The following is a 24696-nucleotide window of genomic DNA, read 5'->3' on the forward strand; positions in this document are numbered from 1 at the left end:
ATTGATTTCAGAGAGGAAGGGAGAGGGAGAGATAGAAACATCAATGATGAGAGAGAATCATAGATTAGCATGTAGTTTTAAAAGACAGTATTATAAGTGAAAAAAATTAGGGTAGCATCAAATGTTTCAACAATAACACGTCTGAAGAAAATGGAGTAACATATTCAAGATTCATAATTAAATGTGTGGTGAGAATTTTTATATTCAAAAAAACTGATTTTGAGTTACAAGGAACACAGTGTTACCAGCATGTAAAAACTCAGGGAATATTGTTCCTGTGAATCCTTCCTGTGTATCTACTAGAAAACAAGCTTCAGAGTAACTCATGCCCATCAGTAGGGAGATTTGTGAGGATTAAAATATATACCCTGTTTTCCCGAAAATACGACAAGTGTCTTATATTACCGTATTTTTCAGACCATAAGACGCACTTTTTTCCCCCCCAGAAGTGGGGGGAAAAAGTCCCTGCGTCTTATGGTCCAAATATAGCCTACACATATACTTTTAAAAAAAAGTTTTTTTACTTGCCCGGCTCTGTGTGGTCTCTGTGTGCTTGCCCGGCTCTAAAATGGTTCTAAATGCTGCTGTTTACTTTACAGGGTTGATTACATGTGTTTATGACTGTGATGTTGGGTTTTAATGCACATAAAATATTTTAGGACACTATTTGTTTCAGAATCTTTTTTTCTTCATTTCCCTTCTCTAAAAACTGGTGCGTCTTATTGTCCGGTGCGTCTTATGGTCCGAAAAATACGGTAATTTTTTCTCCCAAAGTTGCACTAGGTCTTATTTTCAGGGGATGTCTTATCTTTCCATGTGCTAGGTCTTATTTTCGGAGGATGTCTTATTTTCGGGGAAACATGGGTAGCTACTTGTAGAACCAGGATAAAGTGAGGAATAAAAGGGAACTAGTATTGTATGCAATGGCTACATACTCAGACAAATGTAGATATAATAGAAAATTTTTTTAAAAAAATAGAAGCAATTTCAGGGTGCAAACAAAAAAATGTAACTTTTAGCAATCATGGTGGTTGTGGTACTATTATTGTTCTGAGCCTACTGTGTTCCTAAACCTATGGCTTTAAATTTGAATTAGAAGTATAAAAATAAACTCAGCATGTATTTTATTTTTAATAGTATACTGTACACATATTTCCTAGCTCTGTCCACTAAAAAGGCCTAGAAACCATGCTAACATAGACGTGATAAACATATTTAGTGCCTATATTGTGGTTTTGAAATACCATTTCCTACTGAAAGAAACCAAGGCCTATTGGAGAAATGGCAGATTCCAGATCTGGGGCATGAGATGTACAAGATGAGTCTAGAATATTTTGTCATAGCAGATGGCAAGGAAGCTACCAAAAATTACCGGAATCATGTCAAAAGGACTCAAGTACCAATGGAAGCGGCGTTCTCTGGCCAAAGGGAGAGAAATTGAGAGGCAATAAAAGTAATGACAGCAATGACTCAAAACCCATAAAATATGAAGAATACATGAGTTTATGATAACTAAAATAAAAAGTCACCTTTGTAGGATTATGGGAAATATTAATGAATAAAGGGGAAAAATCAAGCACTTACTTTTCCCCTTTTATCTAAATGGTACCACCAATTAAACAAACAATAGATGGGAGGAAGTATCTTTTTATAGAAATATTCCAGCTAATAAATGAAAAATATATAACTGAATTAGAATATTCTATAGCCCACAAAAAAATTAATGGGTCTAGGCATTGGGCATCAATATATGCTATAGTCACAGAGACTTCCTGATGTACCACTCCTTATCTTGCCAAAGGCGAGACTCAAAACCTGAGTCTCACCAAGCCTAAAAATCCAGTTACCAGTTTGCAGGAAATACGAAGGGCAGGGGAACTTGCTAAACTGCACCAAGAGTATACAACTGGCATCATCCAGACTGCAGGGAACTCTAGAGCAGTGTTTTTCAACCTTTTTTGGGCAAAGGCACACTTGTTTCATGAAAAAAATCACGAGGCACACCACCATTAGAAAATGTTAAAAATTTTAACTCTGTGCCTATATTGACTATATATAAAGTAATTCTCTTGAATAGGAATCAAATAAACACAAAGAAAGTATTTTATAATTACTTTATTATGAAATATTAAGTAAACAAAATAGTGAAAAATTATAAAATTCTTGTCTGCACCTACGGCACACCAGGCAACATCTCGCGGCACACTAGTGTGCCGCGGAACAGCGGTTGAAAAACGCTGCTCTAGAGGTCAAATTGCTCTGGGTTCTTTAACAGATAAATTGTATGGAAAATAAAAGTTTGGAAAGGAAAAATAAGTTTAAAGAGGTTTAAAAGACATCAAAGTTTTTTTTAAATGGACACAACTGAACCACGGTGCTCAGGGATGCTACTTGGTTGCTAAAACCTCAAAATTAGAAGAAAGAGATTTCTATAGAGGTCAGTATAGTGGCTACTTTCAGGGGGAAGGGAGGCAGTTATGATCACCACAGAACACAGGGAGGGCCTCCTTCATGGCTGACCAAGTTCTGTTTCTTGATCTGGGTGACGGTTAAAAGTGTGCTCACTGTAACAATCCACTGAGCTCTATATTTGTTTTGTTTGGGTGTCAGTATTTTTGTTTTATTTGGTAATAAAAAGTGGTATTAAAATTTTAAATGCACATATCCTTTGACTTAGCAATTTCACTGCTAGTCTAGAAAATAAATTCACTGAAATATGCAAAAATACAAGTATAGGTATGTTCACAGCAGTACTATTTGTAATTACTAAAAAGTTGGGGTGGTGTTGGAAATGTCTGCTAGGTGGAGGCTCATTGAATAAATCATGGTACATCACACATTGGAATAGTATGCAGCCAAGAAAAACGAGATAGGTCTATATTGCAGACATATCAATAAATGAAAAAAAAGCAAGATGTAAAATAATATTATGATGACCTCATATGTGTATACGCATGCATACACATTGTATTTGCATTAACACTATTTGCAACAAAATACCCAAATGAGAAAACATGAAGGCCAGAAAGGGTCAGTGCAAGAAAAGCAGGACAAGAAGGCTGGCAAAAGTAAACTATTGGTGCGTTCAACCCCAAGAGAGCAACTTTACTACTATATAAACAACTTCACAACTTTACTATTAGAATAAATAATGAAACACAAATTAAACTAAAGGTCATCTTGCCACTGACGGTTCCTTAGAGTCTTCAGAGTATTGAATTCAACTGAAACTTGGGAGCCCCTGTGTTATTGGGTGGACAGGAAATTCAACATTGGTCTGAAGTATCTTGTGTACACTCACTGAGGGCTCTGGCAGGGACAGGCATCTTAAGAAGCACAAGAACATCTGGAGGCCCTTCTCATCATTTCTCCACAATGGAATGTCCCAATCTGCATTATCCCTTTGGGTTTACCCTCCACTTTTTTCTAGAAAAGAGGTACTCTTTGGTAAAGTCATGGCTTCCCTGAGGCATACATATCAGGGGTACTGCCAAGAAGCAGAGAATAGATATGGATAGTGTGGGGAGATATGTTTCTCTTCAAGCCATAAGTCACTTTAACGGGTTGATTCAGAACTAAAGCCTAGAAGTTCAGCCACAAGTCTCTCCTGAGGTAAAGGCACAGAACCAGATAGAATGAGAGAGGAAAAGGGGAAAAGACAGAGAGACAACAGAAATCAATATTTCTTAAAAGCTTTCTCACCAAATTCCTTTCATATTAGAGTTGGGGAAACTGAGGCATGGGCATGATGACCAAAGGCATATTAGTAGATAGTTATCAACAGAGCTGGCTCTTTCTACTATGTCACAGTGCCTCCTGGATTTTCCCAATTCCCAACCTCTGTTCTATTCTAAATTCCCCTTGTTAATTGGCACCTAAGTTTCTGGACCTAGAGTTTTAGACATATTTGGAAACTTCTTTTAAACACGTTGATCCCCTCAAGGCTGAATTATTTGTGACAGCAAGAATTGCTCCTCCACCCTGGGGCATATCCAGCAGGATGAGGGATTTGGGGATAAATCACGTTGTGTTCCACTCTTCCTGGCTCTTGATATTTTCACACAAGAGAAACCAGGTTCCTCGGGGTGCACAGGCCCAAAAGGTCATTTTTAGGGTGTGTGTGGAGGGAAAGTCCTTTTGTGGAGGAAAAGGTTAAGTCCTACAGACACCCTTAGGAAGACCTTGGGGAACCTGATTCCTCCTGTGGCAATGATATACATGCACTGGATGATTTGGAAGAGGCAGGTGAATGAGCTATACGTAGGTAGCTAAGTTGTTGATCCTTCTTAGCAACACCTGGCAAGACCATGTCCTTTTCCTACTGCCTCTTAGAGTCACTGTTCACCTGCATCTAGGTAGGAAAGGGAAGAGGAAGTGGTATTGCATCTAAATTTGAGAGTAATCATTACTGTATCAGTGTGCAAAGGGCATGATCCAATGGGCAGTGTGGGAGTACTCAGGATTATCTAGCTATAGGTATGGTCTAACACTTCCTTGTATTCTTTCTTCTAATAAGAAATTGTGAGAGAACAGGATGTACTATTATGTTTATAATTCAGGCAAACCTACATACAGGTATTGGCTAACATGGTTTGACATGCCTCCCCCCCCCCCCCCCACTCCCCTTAAGCCAACCTGACAGAAAAGCATTGAGAGCTGCATTGGCCCTTCCAACATTTTTCTGTCCAGTCCATTAATCATGAGTAGAATAGTCAAGAGACCATGTTACTGTGCTGAAGCCCAAAGAGGTCTGTGGTTGTGAGTGGGTTGACTGGGAACAAAGTTATATCATTTTAGTTCTGATTGATTAATGCTGAAGTCATTGCTATTATAAATAATGATTACCAGCCCCCCTTTCCACAAATCATTCATTGGGTGAATAAGAACTAAGTTAAACAAATTTAGGCCTGTGAACACAGATTTTTCTTATGGTGGAGGCAGAGGTGTGGAGATAGTGGGCAAGAGGAGAAAAAACTAGATCTGATCACAAGTGAACAGGAAACAACAGCAGTTTGGGTTCTCATGGTGACTTGGGCACGACCCTTCCTCATGCAGTTGCTTCTCATGTCTCTGCATTCCCAGTCTCTCTGCAGTCAGATTGCCTCTGAATGCTGCCACCACAGTCACTCCCCTCTATCACCCTTGCTCCCTTCTTACAGATTTCCTACTCTAATTCTCTACCCCCCACTCAATTTTTCCCAGTTTATTTCGAGCAAAGTATGACCCTGCTAGCAGTTCTAAACCCACAAGTTGAGAACCGCTACTGTAGAGCCTAAGACCATTGGAAAACACAGATATTTATATTATGATTCATTAACAGTAGCAAAATTACAGTTATGAAGTTCCAACAAAAATAATTTTATGGTTGAGGGTCACCACAACATGAAAAACTGTATTAACTGCATTAGGAAGATTGAGAACCACTGATTTCGTGTATTTCCACTAATCCTGAACACAGAGTAGGTAGGATATTAAAGTCACAGGAATGTTTTGGACAATATCAAATTTAAACCTTGTTTGTGGTTTATTGAGGCATATTTAAACAATTAAAGGGGGAAATGTTTTTAAGTTTTAAGGAAGCTCTGGTATCAGCAACTTCTAATGTTGCTTCTTGACAGCTTTCTATTTGGTAGAAGGTGCTTCCTAAAGATGCACTTTTGTGAAGTCAGAACCAGCACAGGCTGAGCCAAAGCATGATTAAAATTCTTGCTGGCTGCTCCTTTTGCCAGTAGAGTTCTGTGTTTCCACTTGTTGGAAATACATCTGCCTGTCAATGATTGAGAATGCCAGTACCTTTTTGAAATTACAAACATACAGTGTTCCTCTTCAAGAATGCCAGCACTCATAATGTTTAAGTCTCAAACTTTCAAGAAATAGAAGCAATTGAATTTCTCTGCATCTTAAAGTAGGAATGGTAATATTATATGGATTGGCAATAATGTTATTTATGCTTTCAAAAAGGAGGTCCTTCTAAAATTACGCCTGTGTATTAGTCACAACCAAATTCCTTAACTTCAAATTACTTTCTTTCTTTTTTTTTTGGTCCCAGAAATTCTAATTGTTACAGTGTAGAAATTTATAGAAGTTTGAGTTGAAATGAAATGTTTCAGAACTCAGGTAGACATAAATTATAATTCATTAATGCAAAGAAACAGTTGCAATATTTCTTACAGGAAAGTTCTTAAATATTCTAGATATGAAAAGATTTATGAGGTGTGATTTCATAAGAAAAAAATATTATTTTGGTGAAAACTCTTTTTTTGTTGGTAAAATAAGAAATCACAAGAGTAATTAGATGAACCTCTGTGGAAATCATTTGCTAACTCACTTAGGCAAGTGAAGTCCATTAATCTCTAAAAACCAAAATACATGTTTATTATTAGTTTCTGGTACTGAGTTCTTTTTATTTCCTTACAGAGTTATTTGTGGAATCTTTTATTTTGAAAGCATGGAATTTTAACATGAGTTATCAATAACTTGATCCTAGTAATATGATAGAAAAGGCATTAGATTAGAAACCATAGGGTCTGGGTATCATTTTCATTCTGCTATTCACCAGGCTTGTAACTATAGTAATTTCTTTTCTATACTTTGGACTGCCATTTTTTCTTCTGTTCAACAGGAATAAGAAATACCTGATCTAGCCCTAGCCAGTTTGGCTCAGTGGATAGAGCGTTGGCCTGTGGACTGCAGGGTCCCAGGTTCAATTCTGATCAAGGACAGGTACCTCTGCCCAGGACCTGGTCGGAACTCCTGCAAGAGGCAACCATTCTCTGTCTTTCCCTCTCTCTAAAAATCAATGAAAAAATATCCTTGGGTGAGGATTAAAAACAAAAAACAAAAAAACTGATCTCGTTGCCTCTTAATGTTGTCATGAGGAGCAAATAAGGTCCTAATTGTTAAATCATTTTGAAACTATAAAGTGTGAGATGGTGAGCATTCTACTCCCCTCACATTACATTGCCTCAAATGCATTATTTAGGAAAAGTATGAACTTGAATGCCATGTGGAGTCCTTGTTGACACTGCAGATGTTGGTTAATTTTAGATTCTAAAAGAACAAAAGAACAGAAGCACAACCAAGCAAATTATCCTCTTTAGCCTTTTCTTCGAAATCTCCTATTATATGAATACCAAACTAAAAATGGCAAACTAAATATTATAGAAAATTACATCATTTGAAGCATTGAAATTCTGTATATCCAAGCCCTTTTGCAGAACATGAGTTTATTTCCTCCAAAGCACATTACCAATGAATTTAATGCTATAAGATTAATTATGGTTATATCATCAAGAATCAAGCACAAGGATTTTAATCTCCAACTTTACCTTCAAATAACACAGCCAGTAGAAACAGAAAAGTCTCAGAAGAGTCACAAAAAGATATGCAATCCATTTTGGTGATCATAGCCTCTCTTGAACCAATGTAAAATTGATCTAAACTCAGGTAACCCTGGGCTCAATTCTGAAAATTCATACTTGCAAGTGTGCATTTCTTTGCAGAACAGGTGTGACAGACCTGCACATACTCATGACAACTGCTTTTATAGCCTCATCTAGTTTGGAAGGCCTGTCCTGCTCACGTGTGCCATCTGTTACGACATCTCTTTGCATCTTGTCAAATCTGACTTCCTGCTTACACATGCATAAACAAGAGGTGTTTTGTAAAATATGTAGACAGCATCTGTCATTCTATCCCTTGTTTGCATACCATCCACTAACAAAAAAATGTCATAAAATAAGCCGATCATTTTTCCTCAAAATTATTTATATATGTATATATTTGCATATATAAAATTATAATATATTTAATTAATAAATAAATATAATACATGTAGTTTCATATATATGAAGCAATAAAACAAAGGATACTTCATATCAGAACATAGCCATAAGATTACCTGAAGCCGTTTAAAAATGGTCCTGTTGACATTCTGAGTCTAGATTTTTAAAAACATTTTCCAGAAAATAATCCTGTCTCAAAATAGATAGTCTTAAGATATTGACAGAATATCACTCTAATTAAAAATAATCCTCAAACAGAAATGTTTCACCTATATAAGATTCTTGTTTCTCTAATAGGCAAAAATTTCAAAAGATGTTTCAACTTATATTTTAGAAATTTGGTAGGATACTATATATCTTAAAATGTGCTCTTCTCTGGATTAGAAATATTCACAGTAAATGCAAGGGTAGATTTTAGGATACTGCTTATTAAGGATGCAGTCTAGGCTGATTATTTTAGTCTTAAATATATTATTAATCACCTTCCTACCTTACCCATATGCTACCTCTGTTAGCACAAAGGCCGAATAAGACAGGTGCAACTTGATTCCATATTACATAGTTCTCTCAAATTGAAACAAACTTTAACCTCCCAAAATAATCTCCCATGTGAAGGACTGAATTACTGCAGTTGATCACAAGCCTGAACCAGAAATGGATTCAAACAACTTTCATTCACTCTCAAAACTGAACTGGATCTGACCCCCAAAATAAATTGGCTTAGTTCCCTGTAAGAGGAACATGAATCAGGTTGCCATCTGTTCCTTTCCTTCTTTAACATCAGTGGGCTGGGTTAAACATATAACTGGAGGAGTCCTTTGGGGCAGGGGAACAGAACTCTGGGTTGGTGTGTAGATAGGTGTGCTGCAATGATAGAGTCACTCCAAGTTCAAGAAGAGAGGAGTCTGGAAATTATCTGGGGAAATCTTGCAATTTGTCAAGCCATGGGAAGAAGATGAGATTAGTTTGCCTAAGTTTGTTTGAAGATATTATATAAACTAAAGCTCCTTTGCTTGCCAGAGATGAAAAACGTAATCTAAACTAGCTTAATCAAAAGGTAATTTAGAGTTTCTGATTCAGCCAAAGCTTCATCCAAGGCTCAAACAGTGTGACCCAGGACCTCCCTTCTCTCTCTCCATTTCCCTATTCAGCATCTTCAATATTGGCTCCATTCTTGGGCAAGCTCTCTCCTTATGTAGCCAACATGGAAGCAAGCCACTCCAGGGACACTTGTCTCTAGATTCAAGTCTAGAGCAACCCTTCAATGATTTTTATTACAATCAGAATACAGTTCAAACTCTTCACCCTGAACTTCCAAGCCCTACATGATCTGACCTGGCCCCTGTATGCTTCTTTGACTTTACCATCTACCTCTGCCCCTCACTCCCTCCATACCACATAGGCCTTTTTTAGTTCCTCAAATTTACTTTGCCTGCTTTTGTCTCAGGGCCTCTGCCTGTGCTCTTCCCCCTGCCCTTCTTTCTGTATAGTTGCCTCATCATTGATGCTCATACACCACTTCCTCGGAGAAGCCCCTCTGATCGCTCCAGTTACATCAGCCCTGCACTCAATTTGCAGCACCTTTAACTATATAGATTTTCATCTTAATTTGCTGGTTTGTGCTTATTGTCTGCACTATAATGCAAGTCCTATGAAGTTTCTTGTATGACCAGTGCCTAGAACAATGCTGGACATATAATGACTCCAAAAAGTTTTATTGAATAAGTAATTTAAAATTATTGTGGGTAGAATATTTATTTTCTTAGAGAACTTTTACTGTATGTATGTGTGTGTGTGTGTGTGTGTGTGTGTTTGTGTGTGTGTAGCTAATATACAAAATGTCCCCTTGGGAGTTCAACCGGGACACTGGGAGTTTGATTGCTTGCTATGACGTGCATTAACCACCAGGAGGTAGCGCAGAATGAAGGAAGGCTCTGGCCAGCAGGCTAAAGGAAGGCCCTGGACTGGCCCTGATCCTCAGCAAGGACCCTACCCCGTGCATGAATTTCATGCACTGGGCCTCCAGTTTTAATTATATAAAAAAAGCAATAAATAATTATAAAAAGAAATGAAGATGTCATGATTGGCTTTTGAAGAAACATTATAGATAGTAGGCTAAAAGAGTTAATAGTGAGAATATAATTCTACATGAAATGGTAACTTATGCCATAAACCAATGTAGGTGACAGGCAGGCCTAGGCACTATGTTAGGCAGAGGGATATAACGATGACCTGACATTGATTTTGCACTCGAGGAGCTAAAAATCTATCAAACATATAATTGTACAATTATAATATCTAATATCTACATAATGAAAATCATGTTCATATTTATAATTACCTCATTTGATCACTACAAGAGTCCTAGGTGAATATTACTATAATTGTTATGATTACAAGTTTTATAGGTTAAATAACTGAAGCCCAGAGAGGTTATGTGACTTGCCTTGGATGGCACACCAACTAATGAATAAGATTTTTAAGTTAGACTCAGATGTTTTGACTATCTCTCCTGTTCTATTTTACCTCTATGCCTATTCAGTGTGATAAATGTATAAGCAACATGCTATGGGAGTTCAAGTATAATAAAGAGATTTTCTGTCTGGAGAGGTTAGGGAAGGATTCATTGAAGAAAAGTCATATAAATGGAGCTGTGAAAGGTGAGCAGGAGTTTCTAGACAGAGAAGGAGACATGTTTCAGACAAAAAGGGAAGATGAAAATGTATAGAATGTTGTGGGGAGCAGAGGAGTCCAGAAGGAGAGGTATTCTGTGAAAGATTTTCAGTACCATTTTGTACACAGTTGAGTAGTCCCTGAATGCAGAGGATTGAAACAGCCAAATCTGGGTTTTCAAAAGAAAATTAGAATGGCAGATTGGTGGGTGAATTGGAGCATGAAGAAACAAGTTAGGCATTTTTCTTTCTTTTTTGTTGTTGTTGTGTGTGTGTGTGTGTGTGTGATCGTGCAAGCAAGTTTAAGTGTTTGAAGGAGGAAAGTGGAAACGAAAAGGACAGATTACAAAATGAGTGAATTAGAATCACTTTGAGGAGGTGGACGAAAGCGAGGAGTAAAGATGATTTTTAAACATTTTTAGCTTAAATGACTTGTTAGATGATGATTTTCTCAACCAACTTTAAGAATACAGAAAGTGATTTGAGGAGATGGGGTTTTCTTGTAACTAAGGTTTATCTTTTACTCATTTTTCATCTGAGGTGACTGTTTGTAATATCTAGTTACAATAGATATGTTAAACAGATAGTTACAATTTTGGGCCTAGACTTTGAAAGCTATGTTGAAGCTAGACATCCAGTTTTTTGGAGTCATCAAATTACAAGTTGCATAAAAATTTCTATAGCAAAGGAGGCATAGGAAAGTTTTTGGCTTGCTAGAAATGTGCTATTTCATGGTTATGATAGTGGTTACACTGTTTACATGACTTAAAACAGATCAAATTTTACACATAAATAGGTATATGTTATTTTAAATCCTTTATAAAACTAAAAATAGAAGTGAATTGCTTTCTATAAATAGTGATAATTTTTTTTATTTTTAATCAGTTATTTTTTAGGGAAAAAAAAAAAGAGAAGAGAATGGGAAATTGTTCTACACACATCAGTTGAAAACATCAGCACGGAAAGCTGCCATGATTTCTGTTGTTCCAAAAGCCAGTGCTAGATGTGCCAGTTTATGGGCCGTATGGGAGTTCTGCATTGAGAATCGTATTCCCTCCCCAAACCACCCTCCCCATTCTCAGCACACCTTGTACCACCTGGTTTGACTTCTGTATTTGGAAGAGCTGAGACAAGAAAGGTGCTTGGAGAATACAATATGACTCATTGCTGAACAAGAAATCTTTCCTTATTGATTGATTTTAGGCTCAAGGCCAATTTGGCCTCCTTTTATGGCACCGTTTCCTCAGCATCACTTCCGAATTGTCCTTTCAGTGCTCAGCTTAAAACCTACTTTGCTCAAAAAAACAAAACAAAACATTTTTAATTTGATAGGAGGAGGTGAAGTCAGATACCTATATTCACCCATCAGTGTGGACATATCGACCGTGAGTATCCAGTTACCAAATTTGTATCTTTATGTTCACATCTTAATTCTGTCACTTACTAAGTCTTTGAGACCTTGAAGGAAATGAGACGAATAAAATCTACCTTGCAGGATGGTGTGGATGAAGTCAGAGAGCATAAGTGAAATGCTGAGTATGGCACTGAGTAGACACTTAATGAAAGGAAGATATCTTGTCAAGCCTGACTATACTTTCTGAATTATTTAGTCTGTATCATAAGTTGCTTTTTTTTTTCCTTCTCAATGTAAAAGCACTCTTACCTGCACTCTGCACTCTCACCCTAACTAATATATCCTCAGGAGACATTCGGGAATGACGGTTAAGAAGCTGACAGGTCAAGGATAAAGTTGAAAAGGATTTATATAATACATACATAGATGAGAAGAGATCATTCTGGGGAGATGGGGTGGGGGGTGGGGTGAGGAACTAGATCCAGAGATGATGGCAAAGGTCTTTACATTTCTTCTTTCCATTTATTTAAAAAATTATCTTGCTAAAAAGAGGGGACAGAAGGACCCATCTTGATGAGTGGAGCTGCAAGCCTGTGTGCCAATACACCTGGCATCAATTCATGCCAGCTGGGAGAGGAGCTTGGCTTCTCAGTGTTTTACTACCATGGTTTCCTGGGCTGGGCAGCTGGGTGTCTAATAATGATAAAAACCATAATAATACTTCATAATTATGTACTGCCCTTTGCCAGAACTTGGATTTAATTACAATGACTATGCCGGAACTGGCAACAACTCTCTCCCTGTCGGGGTGCAATACCCAAGGGCCTGGAAATACAAAGTGAAGTGGCAACTGCAACCTTCTCCTGCAGAGTCTACTCTGGCAATTCACCCCGAAGTGCTTTGAGTTGGAAGCTTATCATGGGAAACAAAGAGTACTCTTTTAAACTGCCCACATGTACTTGGCACTGTCAAATAAATAGTGTTTATGAAGCAACTACTGCTCCACATGGGGCACAGTGTCACGGAATCCCAGGCCTGGAAGGGATGAACACAGATTGTCTAATTTATTATGACCCTGTTGCCTACCATGAGGCATCACTACCACTAGATTCTAATAGGTGAGTTCACTGACCTTCCATTCTGATTTGGGCCAGGGACGCTTTTGTGGCCTTGTGAGTCAGGTCTCAGGCGATTCACCAATTCCTTTAACACACTTCTGAGCACCCATTCTGGACCAAGGTGCTGAGGAGACACAAAGATGTATAAAGTAAGGCATAATCCCTGCCCTCAAAGTAGCTTATCTTCTAGTTGGGGGCTTTGTATTCAGACAACTGTTAACATAAAGATCGAGAAAAGTTCTGGGCCTTACTCTTTAAGAATAAGAAGGAAGGATGAATGTTGCGGGGGTAAGAAGGGGGTGGGAGTTGGGGGAGGTACGCAAAGATAGGTGAAGAGCTGGGCAACAACTTCTGGAGGGTCTAGCAGGTGTCCCCATCTTTTTTGTTGTTGTGAGGTAGGGTTTTTTTGTTTGTTTGCTTTTGTCTTCATAGCAACTGTCATCTCCTAAATTATCTTGTTTATTCGCTGCTTGACTGATATACTCTTGTATGTCTCACCCCATTCATGAACCTTATCAGTTTAGTTCATCATTACAGCCTAAGCATCTCAAACAATCCCTAGCACATAGTGAAGTGCTTAGTAAATATTGACCTAATGAATAAATGGCCCAGGTGAGGCAGTGGCTGTAGAAATGGAGAGGAAAAGGCATTTGGTAAATGGAATCAACGGGGCAAAATTAGAAGGGATAGAGAGGCGTTACACAGTGCGGGGGGGGGGGGGGGGGGGTTAGCATGGAGGATTACTCCCAGGCTCCTGGTTTGGCGAAGCGAATGGATGGTGATGTTTCCAAAGAAGATAAGGAACAGACTGTGTGGACTTCTGAAAGTTATCTGAGTTCCAATGATGAAGATGTCCAGAAGCACATCTAAGGTATACCCAGCCATCAAAATGATTACATCACCTACTGTGCAACAGAATGATTATGTACTTACTACTGAGGACAGGGCTAGGGATCAGATGCTGGACTCAAAGAGCCAACAGAGAACAGATTTGGATTTGCTGAAGACAAATACAACCTGAAGCTGTAGTTTCAGGGGAATTATAGTTTCTGGGAAACTGGGTCAGGTGTGCATCTGGGTGGCGAGAAGTTTCAAGAAGGATGTAGTCTACAGAGTACACTGCAGTGGAGATCCAGTAAGAACTAAAAAGTGACCCTTACTCTTGGATGCATGGGTGTCGCTGGCAGCTTTAAGAAGAGTGCTTTCAGTGGCCTCACAGGGAGTAGAATTGGGCTGTACTTGGAGTGTGAACTGGAAGCTCCATAGGGTCTCATAGGCAAGTGTTTTTTTTCCCCCTTGGAGATGGGGTGTGTGTGTTAGGTAGTAGTTTGTTTTGTGTTTGGAGGCGTTGGAATCCAATCATGGGCTTACCTAAAACATTCGTTGGTGAATGACGCCAGGTTTCTAGAAGGCCAGCGGGAAAGAGTCCTGACCGCGTCACAAGGCCTCAACGTAGAAGCGTCTGCCCTTTCAGCCATTTCTAGAGCGGGTGCCCTTCCCTACAAAGGTGAAGGCAAAAAAAGTGGGAGACAAACACCCCTCCTTCGGATTTGTGAGTCATGTTTGGGACAGCTAGGAGCAGGGATGGCAAATACTTGAATCAAGTGCCCAGTTTCCCGCAGATCTTGTGATGTAGTAATGACGAGGCTCTAACGCTGGGAGAAGCTCGGCGGAGGCTCATTCACATTTTCACTATCCATTCATCATTTCTTTCCTTTCCTTTTCCTGAACGGAGTTGAAACCTGGGCAACGCTTTCTTCCTTCTCCCACCTCACGTTGACCTTCCGCCCCCGAACCCCCCCTGGGGCCCTCCTCCGACCACGTGACCACCGTCCGTTTCCCCCTTAAGTCACTGCCGTCGACCCCACCCCTCGAGCCGCAGCCCGCTTAGCCCCGCCCCTCTAGCTCACGTGACCCACTCTCTCCCACCTGACTGGCTCCGCCCTCCCCCCCCCCCCCCCCCCCCACTCAGGCCCGACCCGACCGCCGCCGTAGCGACTGCCCGACTCCAAAATGGCAGCCGCGCACTGCGCGCACCCGAGTGGCCGGACCTCCCGGCCTCCCGGGCCGCCCCCTTCTTCTCGCTCCCGGCCCCCCTCCTCCGGCCTTCGCCTACAGGCCTCCGGATTGGCCGCTGGGAATCCCGCCCCTCCGGAGCCCCGCCTGCTATTGGCCGCGGTAGGCTGCCCTTCCGAGAGGCGTGCCCCCGCCGCCCCCCACCCCGGGAGGTATTTTCCATTCCGAGAGGGGTGGGGGTGAGGCGGGAGGGAAAGAGGGTGTCAAGGGGGAGGTGGCCGGGAAAGGGGGCGGGGGCCTGGCGGGGGCATCCGGCGGAGCTGGTGTCCCCGAGCTTGGTGCGGAGGGAGGGAGGGAGGGAGGGAGACTGCGCTCGATCGGGCAGGCAGAGGGGACCGGACCGCGGGCGGGAGGGCGGGCGGACTCGCCCTCTCGGTGACTGCGCCGCCCGGGCCCATCCTGCCTGGCCGCAGGTGCCCCTGGATGAGGCCGCCCCGCGCGCCCCGACCGGTGAGTGTCCCCGCGGCCCGCGATCAGCACGGCCGGCACCCGGTCCCCGGCCGCTGTTCCCGTCCTGTGGACCCGGTGCCGGCGCCCGGCGCAGTCCGCCTCCGGCTGGCGCTTCCAGCACCCCGGGCGGAGGCAGCGCAGTGAGTGCCGCTGGCCGGGAAGGAGACCGCGGGCGCGGGACAGCGAGCCCAGGGCAGACCGCGCCGCGCGTAGTGGGAGCTTGCGCTTAGTAGGCTCTCGATGCATTTCTATGCAATTGTTTTCTGGTTTGGAGAAACGTGAGGTGTCTTAAGGGGAACAGGGTCCCCTCCCTGGGGTCTAGTAGGAGAACGTTAGGGATCCAGGTCGAGGTGGATGGGGGCGAGGCTACCCGAGATGGTGGGCAATGCGGGCGCTGCAGGGAAGGAGGCGCCCGCCGACTTACTTAGGGATCGAAGGCTCGTACCGGAGTGAGGGGTCCTGAAGGTCGAAGCAAAAGGGTCCACTGGGAGAGAGGAGCCACTGGGACGCTTGATGTGGAGGTGACTGGAGCACCTCCTGGTTTATAACGCGAGGTGGAAAGGGATGCGCTGGCGGGTGCAGGAAGACTTCTCTGCCACTGCTTGGGGGTTCTGAGGTTCTTGGGTGCTGGGATTTGGGTAGTCAGGTAGCTGAAGCGGAGTGACTTTCCAGAGAGGGGGTTGCATTTTAAAGAAGGATGCTAAGAAACAATTTAAGCACACATCTTGTCATGGCTCAAGTTGGAAGGCTGGGCGATTGGAGTCTCGGGGTGATTTTGACATTTTCTGTTGGCATTCCCACTCAAAGCCTGCTGGCAGCTAGACCTTTTCCGTTATCCTTTCATTTTAAATGCATGTAGGTACTTGATGGTGCTTTACAATTACTAGTTTTGCTGGAGAGTCTCGAGGCTGCACCTTGGAATTCTTGTAGCAGCCGCTCCAGCTGCTGACGATCCTTTCTTCGGGTCTCTTCATCTATAGCAGTGGCTCCGTTCCTACCAAGTTGACGTTTAGATTGGACTGTATTGTTCAGTTTGCTACTGGCTTTTATTCTGCAACATTAATACATAATTCGCATGCTTTCTTTTCCCTTGCTTTTAATTGTTTCTTTACAAGGTCATGCAAGATTGAACCACAAATTCTATAGAAGTTTTAAGATATTTTAACTTGGTGTTGAATTGGGAAGATGTTGGTAACTTAGCAGCCTAAGAAACCAATACTAAAATCAGGTTGAGGTTTCTAACAGTTGGGGATCTTGATGTCAGGTGCTTAGTTTAATTTTAAGAATCGTGCGTTTGTGTAACATTCTTAAGAATGGATTAGGAACATAGAAAATGCATTTCAGGGTTAGGCAGTGAGTGGCAGTTCACAGAATCCAGCTCTCTGGCAGCCCATAGAGGCACTTCCTGTCTCTGAGAAGCAGCAGCTAAGAATTGCGCAGCTAAATCTTTTAAATATTTCCTTAACCCATATGTTATCTTACTAATTTCTCATAATTTATAAAATCTAAGTTTTTTTTAAGGGAGTACTTAAAGAGATTTGATAAAATTTTGTAGATCAGATTTTGCCTTTCAATGGTCAGAAAAAATTTGCAAAAAAGTTAATATGTTCAGTTGGCATCTCTTTAGTTCTTGAATAATTAATGGATAATTACATTTTTTCCCCTCCCTATTGTCCTTGAATTTTACTGTTTGTCCTTAAGGAGAATGTACTGGCACACAAAACAGTAGCCTAAAATACTGAAACCTAACACCTCTTAACATTATAATAGCTTCTACATTTTTCACCTTGAGATTCATCTGTAGCAAACCAGTGATTTTAGAAAGCTGTTCCCTTGTTTATAATGGGCTGTTTTCTCCATTTGTAGAACTAAGGGACAATAATGCAGTAATAACTAAACAATGAGAATGGGAAGCTTGGGAAAAGATGTGTGTATGAGTCACATTTCTTCTAGAGCTGGAATTGTAGACCATAGAGATGATTATTTTGCAGATCAGGAAACCTAGGCCCAGAATAGTGTGAGGGACAAATTGCTAGTTAGTGATGGACAGATCTCTGGACTGTAGTCTAGGGTTTTTCTATTTTATCACATGTACAGTGTTTATTTTATTCTATTTTTACCATTGAGGCATTTTATTTGCATATATGTATTATACCTATAGGAAAAGAATCCCAGGATTTGCCCTCCTGTGTGTTTTTGTCTTCATGGTCCATCATGCCCGCTAAGGTTGGCAGCACAGTGAAATGAAACTGAAAGGTTATTCTTCCATTTTGCTAGATCTTTGAGTTGCACATCAAATCTGGACTGATCACTCCATACTTATTTAACCTGTCTATGTGGTTTACAACAATTTTCCCAGCTCTGTGATCATCGGTGATTTCAGATTCACCAATGCAACCGTGCTTCATCATCACAGTTAAGAGACCGGACGATGACTCTGGAGCACAGCCCAATACGAACCTGGAATTTGCCTCTCTTTTTGGCATTGTTGATACTCTTTAGACTAGCCTCAGCCAGTACATTCATGTGCCTCATGGTGGTACAGAAAGATGGTGGAAAAGCATAGTGTTTAAACTAAAACATTCTAGTGCCAACCATCCATGACTTTTGAATTGTTTGTGATGTTATTCCCTTGTAAAGATGAAAAGTTGAGCTGACAGATTTTTTCTCTCATTTTTAACACCTTTACTGAGGTGTAATTAACAAACAGTAAACTTCACACGTTAAAATATACAATTATGAAACCATCAGCACAGTCAAGATAATGAACATATTCATCATCTTCTAAGATGTCACGTCTCTGTAATCCTTCTCTTCTGCCCCTCCCCTATTCCCGGGCAACCTTTTCTGTCACTGTGGACTATTTGGGATTTTCTAGACTTTTATATAAATCAACTAGAGGCCTGGTACACGAAATTTGTGCACTGAGGTGGGGGGGTGTCTCTCAGCCCACCCTGCATCCTCTCCAATCTGAGACCCCTGGGGGATGCCCGGTAGTCGGACATCCCTCTCACAATACAGGACTGCTGGCTCCCACCCGCTTGCCTGCCTGCCTGATTGGCCCTAACCGCTTCTACCTGCTAGCCTGATCACCCTCTAACCACTCCCTTGCCAGCCTGATTGACACCTAACTGCTCCCCTGGCAGCCCAATTGCCCCTAACTGTCCTCCCCCCTCCCCCCAACCTCCCCACCCCCGTCCCTGCAGGCCTGGCTACCCCCAACTGCTCTCCCCATGAGATCAGCTGCCTCCTGCACACACGCTATGGGGGATGTGCCCACAACCAAGTTACATGCCCTTGTAACATTTTGTTCTTTTTAAATTTGCTGTAACCTAGGTCTAATTAGTATCATAAGCATGTGGTTTATCAAATGTATTTTGTGTTGACAGTGGTAGATTTATTTTGGATATGGACTGGGTAGATATGGACCATGCAAATTACTTTCTTAGCTTCATTGTAGATGTTAGAGAATGACAGGGGAAATACAAATCATTTGCCTTGCCTAACTTAAAAATGGGTAGATATGGACCATGCAAATTACTTTCTTAGCTTCATTGTAGATGTTAGAGAATGACAGGGGAAATACAAATCATTTGCCTTGCCTAACTTAAAAATTCTTTATCTGGATTAGCCAACTATCCTACTTTTAAGGGGGGGAAGGGCTTTTGAATTTGATTAAAGCAGAAGTAACCTTGAAGGGTAATTGGCTAAACTGCTGAGTCAGGTTAATGTTAGGTGAATTTACATCTTAGTGCTTTAACTGAGAATTAGTTGTAAAAGCTTATAGTAAGAAGAAAACTGTATTGTTTCTGCCTTAGGAGGTTCTATGGCTTTTACAGTAGCTTTTCTTATGATTATAGTAGATTGATCTTAATTCTCAAGCATCTTTATCATCTTTCCTTGACTCTCAAGCAAATTTGTGGTCTTTCCTTCTCACAACATTTCAACTTCCTGTAGCAACATGTAACTCTTCACCACCTGTAACATATGAGCTTATTTTTCATGCTTCTTTTAAAATATTAATTTCAATTATTTTTAAGTGTATGTCACATAATATTTTTAATTCCTCTTATTTTTAGAGTTTATTAAATTGAGTTTATTTTACAACTTAGATATTAAAATCAGAAATAAGGATTAGCTCAAAAGCCTATTCATTATGATAGTAGTAGGTTCTTGCTATATTGTTTTAGATCTCAGGCAGGCATTCTTTTGATAGTCTTCATATGATAAATACATGGATCATCCCTTTAATCTGAAGTAATGCTAGCAGGACTAAAAGAGTTACATGGAGCCATCAAAAGTTTCTAGGGTTGTATTAATTTTTAACTGATACAAAGTTTTAATATATGAGAGTGACCTTCTTTTGATTAACTATTATAAAGATTATGAAGTTATTACAATTTATTGTACATTTTTTGGACTCATTACATGCCTTTAGGAATTTTATAGAATTTAGACATACAGATACTTTGTTCCATCTATTATATAATCTAATTATATGAATACAATATTTAGTTAAATATGGTTTCAAAAGACATTAGCAATACCATGTTATAATAAAATACAACTATTGCTCAATTTTTCATTAAGTTGACATTTTCTTTATATATTTAAAAACAGTATGGCATTGTGAATTGCCTGGTACCCATATTTAAAATTCATGGGGATGTGGACTGGGTAGATATGGACCATGCAAATTACTTTCTTAGCTTCATTGTAGATGTTAGAGAATGACAGGGGAAATACAAATCATTTGCCTTGCCTAACTTAAAAATTCTTTATCTGGATTAGCCAACTATCCTACTTTTAAGGGGGGGGGAAGGGCTTTTGAATTTGATTAAAGCAGAAGTAACCTTGAAGGGTAATTGGCTAAACTGCTGAGTCAGGTTAATGTTAGGTGAATTTACATCTTAGTGCTTTAACTGAGAATTAGATGCAAAAGCTTATAGTAAGAAGAAAACTGCAAGAGGAGAAACAAGGGAAGGGAGGTGTTAAAGGTGAAAGAAAGGAAATGGATAGATATGAAGAAAATTGAATTCTAGTTTTATTTGTACCTGGGAATCAAAAGGAGGACGATAAGTCTGTCACTGAAGAATTTTAACATTAATTTATTGTAAGGAAGAAGCTCAACAGTTGTTGAAACATTTAATCACTTTTCCACTTATTCTATACTGACCATGTTAATAGATAAGCTAACTGAGAGTTGGCTGTATTATCTGATTGTTCAGCTAATGGCTTAAAATAGTATAAGGTACTCATAAAAACAAAATAAGCTAGACTGAGTTACTATTTATTCTAGATTATTAAAAAGAAAAGGCATAGTGTGTCTAAGGAAAAGAGTGAAGTTTGATCTGCTGAAATGGGTGCAAAAAACAAATTAGTAAGTCAGACTAGAACCAAGGTGAATTGGGAACAAATTGTGAGTAGTTTTATATGCCATAGTAGGAATTTGGATTTTATTTTGTTTTATAGGTAGGGAAGTAACACAAATAGTTTGGTAGTTTAGAAAACTGATTATAGCAGTAATAAAGAGAATAGTCTGGAGGAACAGAGATTGGAGACATTTATTCATCAAGTAAAACATATGGCAAGCTGAGTGAATGTGGCAGCCCCTGGCCTCTAGTAGGTAGATTAGTGTCAAGGATGTCATTTAAGGCTCTGCCCCAGTTCAGGAAAGAGATAATGCTGGTCCGAATTAAGGAATTTGTAGTGGGGATAGAAACAAGAGCACTGATTTTAGAGATATTTAGGAGTCTGTCTTCGAGACTGCGTTAGTGTTTGGAGATGGTAGAGAAAGTTGAGAATGAGTCTAAGGTTTCTGACTTGGCAGTAGAATAATATGTACAAGTTTGAGAGAGGGGGGGAATATTGAGTTTGCTTTCAGATAACTCATTATGCTTTTTAGTTTAATGTGATCAAGATATCAGTTGGAAATATTCTAGCTCAGGAGCATGATCAGGTTTATAGATATGATTTGGAAGGCATAGTTTAAAATTGAAAGTTGTGATATTAGACGAGTAGTTCCTAAGTAATAATGTATGCAGAACAAAGAGTACTGGCGCTTAGTTTGATTTTTAATTTTTGCCCACCTCCAGTCAAACCTCTACCCTCTAACATTATAAAAAAATACATAGAAATATTTGCTGTCAGAATATTTGAATGCCCTTGAAACTGTGCTGCATCCTGTCTAATCACCTGTACAACACAGAGAATTCATAGACAAACAACATACTTACTTATTCCTTTCCTAAAGTCTCTTTTTAGAATCCTGTTTGCTTCCTTGGGCAAGTGAGCAAGTCTGAACAACATTGAAGCCTAAAGGCTTTTTTCACCTTCTTTAAAATCTAATCCAGGAGCAGCCACAATCAACTATCTCTTAACTCTCTCTTCTACCCCTCCATCCATATAGAGTTTAAGCCTCTGGCAACTAGAATCCCAGGTAGAAAAGTAAAAACAGCACAAGAGAATGGACCTTGAAAAGGACTGTCATATTTTTAATTCACTGAGCCCAAAGAGTCTACTCTATAACCAGGGGATGGAGTTAGTGAGTCATTATAAGAGAAGTCCAAATTCAGTAAAATAAATACATATATTAGGAGCAAGATCTTCAAGTGCTGAGAGAATTTGGGAAAAATCTGAGGTTTCACACTTAGTGGAAAAGATGAGTTTTTGGTTCAGTCTTAAAGGAGGTAGAAAGACAGGTCTCTGCAGGGAAGAGTAAAAATAACACTATTAAAGAGATGGGGAAAACAGTACCAAGAAAGTGGGACATTAAAGAAAAAAAAGAAAGGGAACTGGTGAACAGGATTTTTATCTAAAATGCACAGTATGAGTTGGGATTAATGAGAAATTAGGGTAGTTAGATGATTAAAGACTAAAATTTGGAATTGGAATTCCTTGAAGCACATAAGTAGAAAATTGAACATGAACAGAAGAATAGTGTAACATGATTTAAATGGCAATTAATGGAAGATAACAACTGTTACATATAGTTTATAGTATATATGGCATTGATTAATTTATAAATTACCCAAATCCCTTATATTTTCTCTTTTTGTTTTCTTAAATACTTCCATAACAATTGTTTTCAGACTCTCCTGGGCATAAAACTTTTATGAAACTCTTGTTTAAAATGTAGATTCATCCATGTTACATGTAATTGTAGTTACTTCTTTCTAGTCGCTGACCAGTATTCAATTGTATGGATATACTGTACTTTGTTTATTATTATTGCAGAAAGAGTTTTCAACTGTTATGACTAAAACTGCTATGAACATTCTTATACATGGCTTTTTGTGACACATGTATTGTGGATGAATACCTAGATATGGAATTGCTGTGTTTTAGAATATGTATATGTTTAACATTATGAGGAACTGATGACAAATTTGAAGGTGGGTTTACCATTTTACATTTCTACCAGCAGTGAGTATTCCTTTATTCTTTCTTTTATGGGAGAGTTTGGGTACAATTGCTGTTCTTCCTTAGGAGTTTGATAGAATTTACCAATGAAGCCACCCGGGCCTGCAGTTTTCTTTGTGGCAAGAGTCTTAATTAAGGATTCAATTTTTAAAAGAATGGATATAAGACTACTCAGATCTTCTATTTCTTTTTATCCCTGTTTTGGTAATTTATGCCTTTTGAGTAATCTGCCCATTTTATCTTAACTTGTCAAATTTATCAGCCCGAAAATAAATTATATATGTTATAAAACAGTTTTCCTTTTTATGTTGGTAGGATCTATGTAGATACTCCCTCCTTCATTCAGATATTGGATTCATTTTCTTCTCCCTCCCCCCCCCCCATTGATTAGTCTTATTAGGGGTTATCAATTTTGTCAATCCTTTAAAATAATCAACTTTTGGTTCTTTTGATTTTTTTTTCCTGTGGTTTTTCTGTTTTTTGTTTTATGATTTGAGCTCTTTCTTTAATCCTTTCCTTCATCCTTGTTTTGAGTTTAATTTACTCTACTTTTTCTAATTTTTTAAGGTGAAAGCTTAGTTCATTGATTTTAAAATTCATTTTTTTTTAAATATCAACATTTAAAGCTATACATTTTCATTAGCATTTCATTCAAAATATTTTCTAATGTCTCTTGTAATTTTTTTTTTTTTTTTGACCCATGGATTGTTCCAAAGAGTATTGTCAAATAATTTTCAAATATTTGGGATTTTCCTCGTATCTTTTAGTTACTGTGTTTTCATTTAATGCTTTTTTAGTCAGAGAACATAGTTGTTGTTTTTTAATTTATCTTTATTGTTGAAAGTATACAGATGTTCCCTTTTTTCCTCCCCTCATCTCACTCCCACACCCAACCCCAGGCCTTCACCAAACTTTTGTCGGTGTTCATTGGTTATGCACATAAATTCTTTAGTTAATCTCTTCCCACACACTTCTCCCCTCCCCCTTCCTTCTGAGATTCTGTCTATTGTATGCTTCCATATCTCTGGATCTATTTCTGATAACATATTCTTAATACAACATTTAATATTTTTTACATTTTCTACAATAAACATGTATTCATTCGTGTGCGTGCACACACATACACACACCCCAAAAAAACAAACAAACAAACAAACAAGAAAACCTACTTTAGTTTTAAAAATTCTGGTAAAATTAATGATTGGGAGGATAAGGGAAAAATGATTTAAGTGATTTTAGTTTTTCTCATCTTAACCATGCCTCTTTTCCATTTTTGCATATATTTTAACTTGATCTTTATCAGTATAGACTGAGACATTTATTCTTACACTATATGTGTAATATATATTCTAAACTTTTCCTAAACTAAGGCAGTGTCCATGTTTCATCGTTTAAAAGTGCAGGTTTCTATAAAATAATTCTTTGTATAATTAAAGATATTTACTATTACTTTCTTTCCTTTTTTCTTTTTTTTAGAATTTTTTAAAAATATGTTCTGATTGATTTTTAGAGAGAGAGGAAGGGAGAAGGATAGAGAAATAGAAACATCCATGAGAAAGGAACATCATAGATTGGCTGCCTCCTGCAGGCCCCCTACTGGGGATTCAGCCTGCATCCTGGGCTTGTGTCCTAACTACCGTGTTTCCCCGAAAATAAGACATCCTCCGAAAATAAGACCTAGGGCTTGGAAAGATAAGATATCCCCTGAAAAATAAGACCTAGCAACTTTGGGAGAAAAAATTAATATAAAAACTGTCTTATTTTCAGGGAAACAGGGTAGGAATTGAACCGGCAACCTCTTGGTTCCTGGTCTGTGACCA

General features: G+C 39.3%; 1 protein-coding gene across 7 annotated transcripts in view; it reads left to right on the forward strand.

Moving 5' to 3' along the window:
• Positions 1-14912: 14912 nt before the first annotated feature.
• Positions 14913-24696, forward strand: part of SOCS5 (suppressor of cytokine signaling 5) — a 32126-nt gene continuing 22342 nt past the window's right edge. For 2 of the 7 annotated variants that reach the window (XM_036435218.2, XM_036435224.2), the window contains exons 1-2: positions 15232-15454; positions 16105-16223. The gene's annotated coding sequence lies outside the window, so the exon portion shown is untranslated. Of the gene's footprint in view, positions 15107-15175; positions 15455-16104; positions 16224-22686; positions 22849-24696 lie in introns of those variants that run through there. The other 5 variants (XM_036435220.2, XM_036435223.2, XM_036435222.2 and 2 more) reach the window with 4 other exon arrangements.

The sequence above is a fragment of the Pipistrellus kuhlii genome, unplaced genomic scaffold, assembly GCF_014108245.1.
Source record: "Pipistrellus kuhlii isolate mPipKuh1 unplaced genomic scaffold, mPipKuh1.p scaffold_m20_p_13, whole genome shotgun sequence".
NCBI lineage: Eukaryota > Metazoa > Chordata > Mammalia > Chiroptera > Vespertilionidae > Pipistrellus > Pipistrellus kuhlii.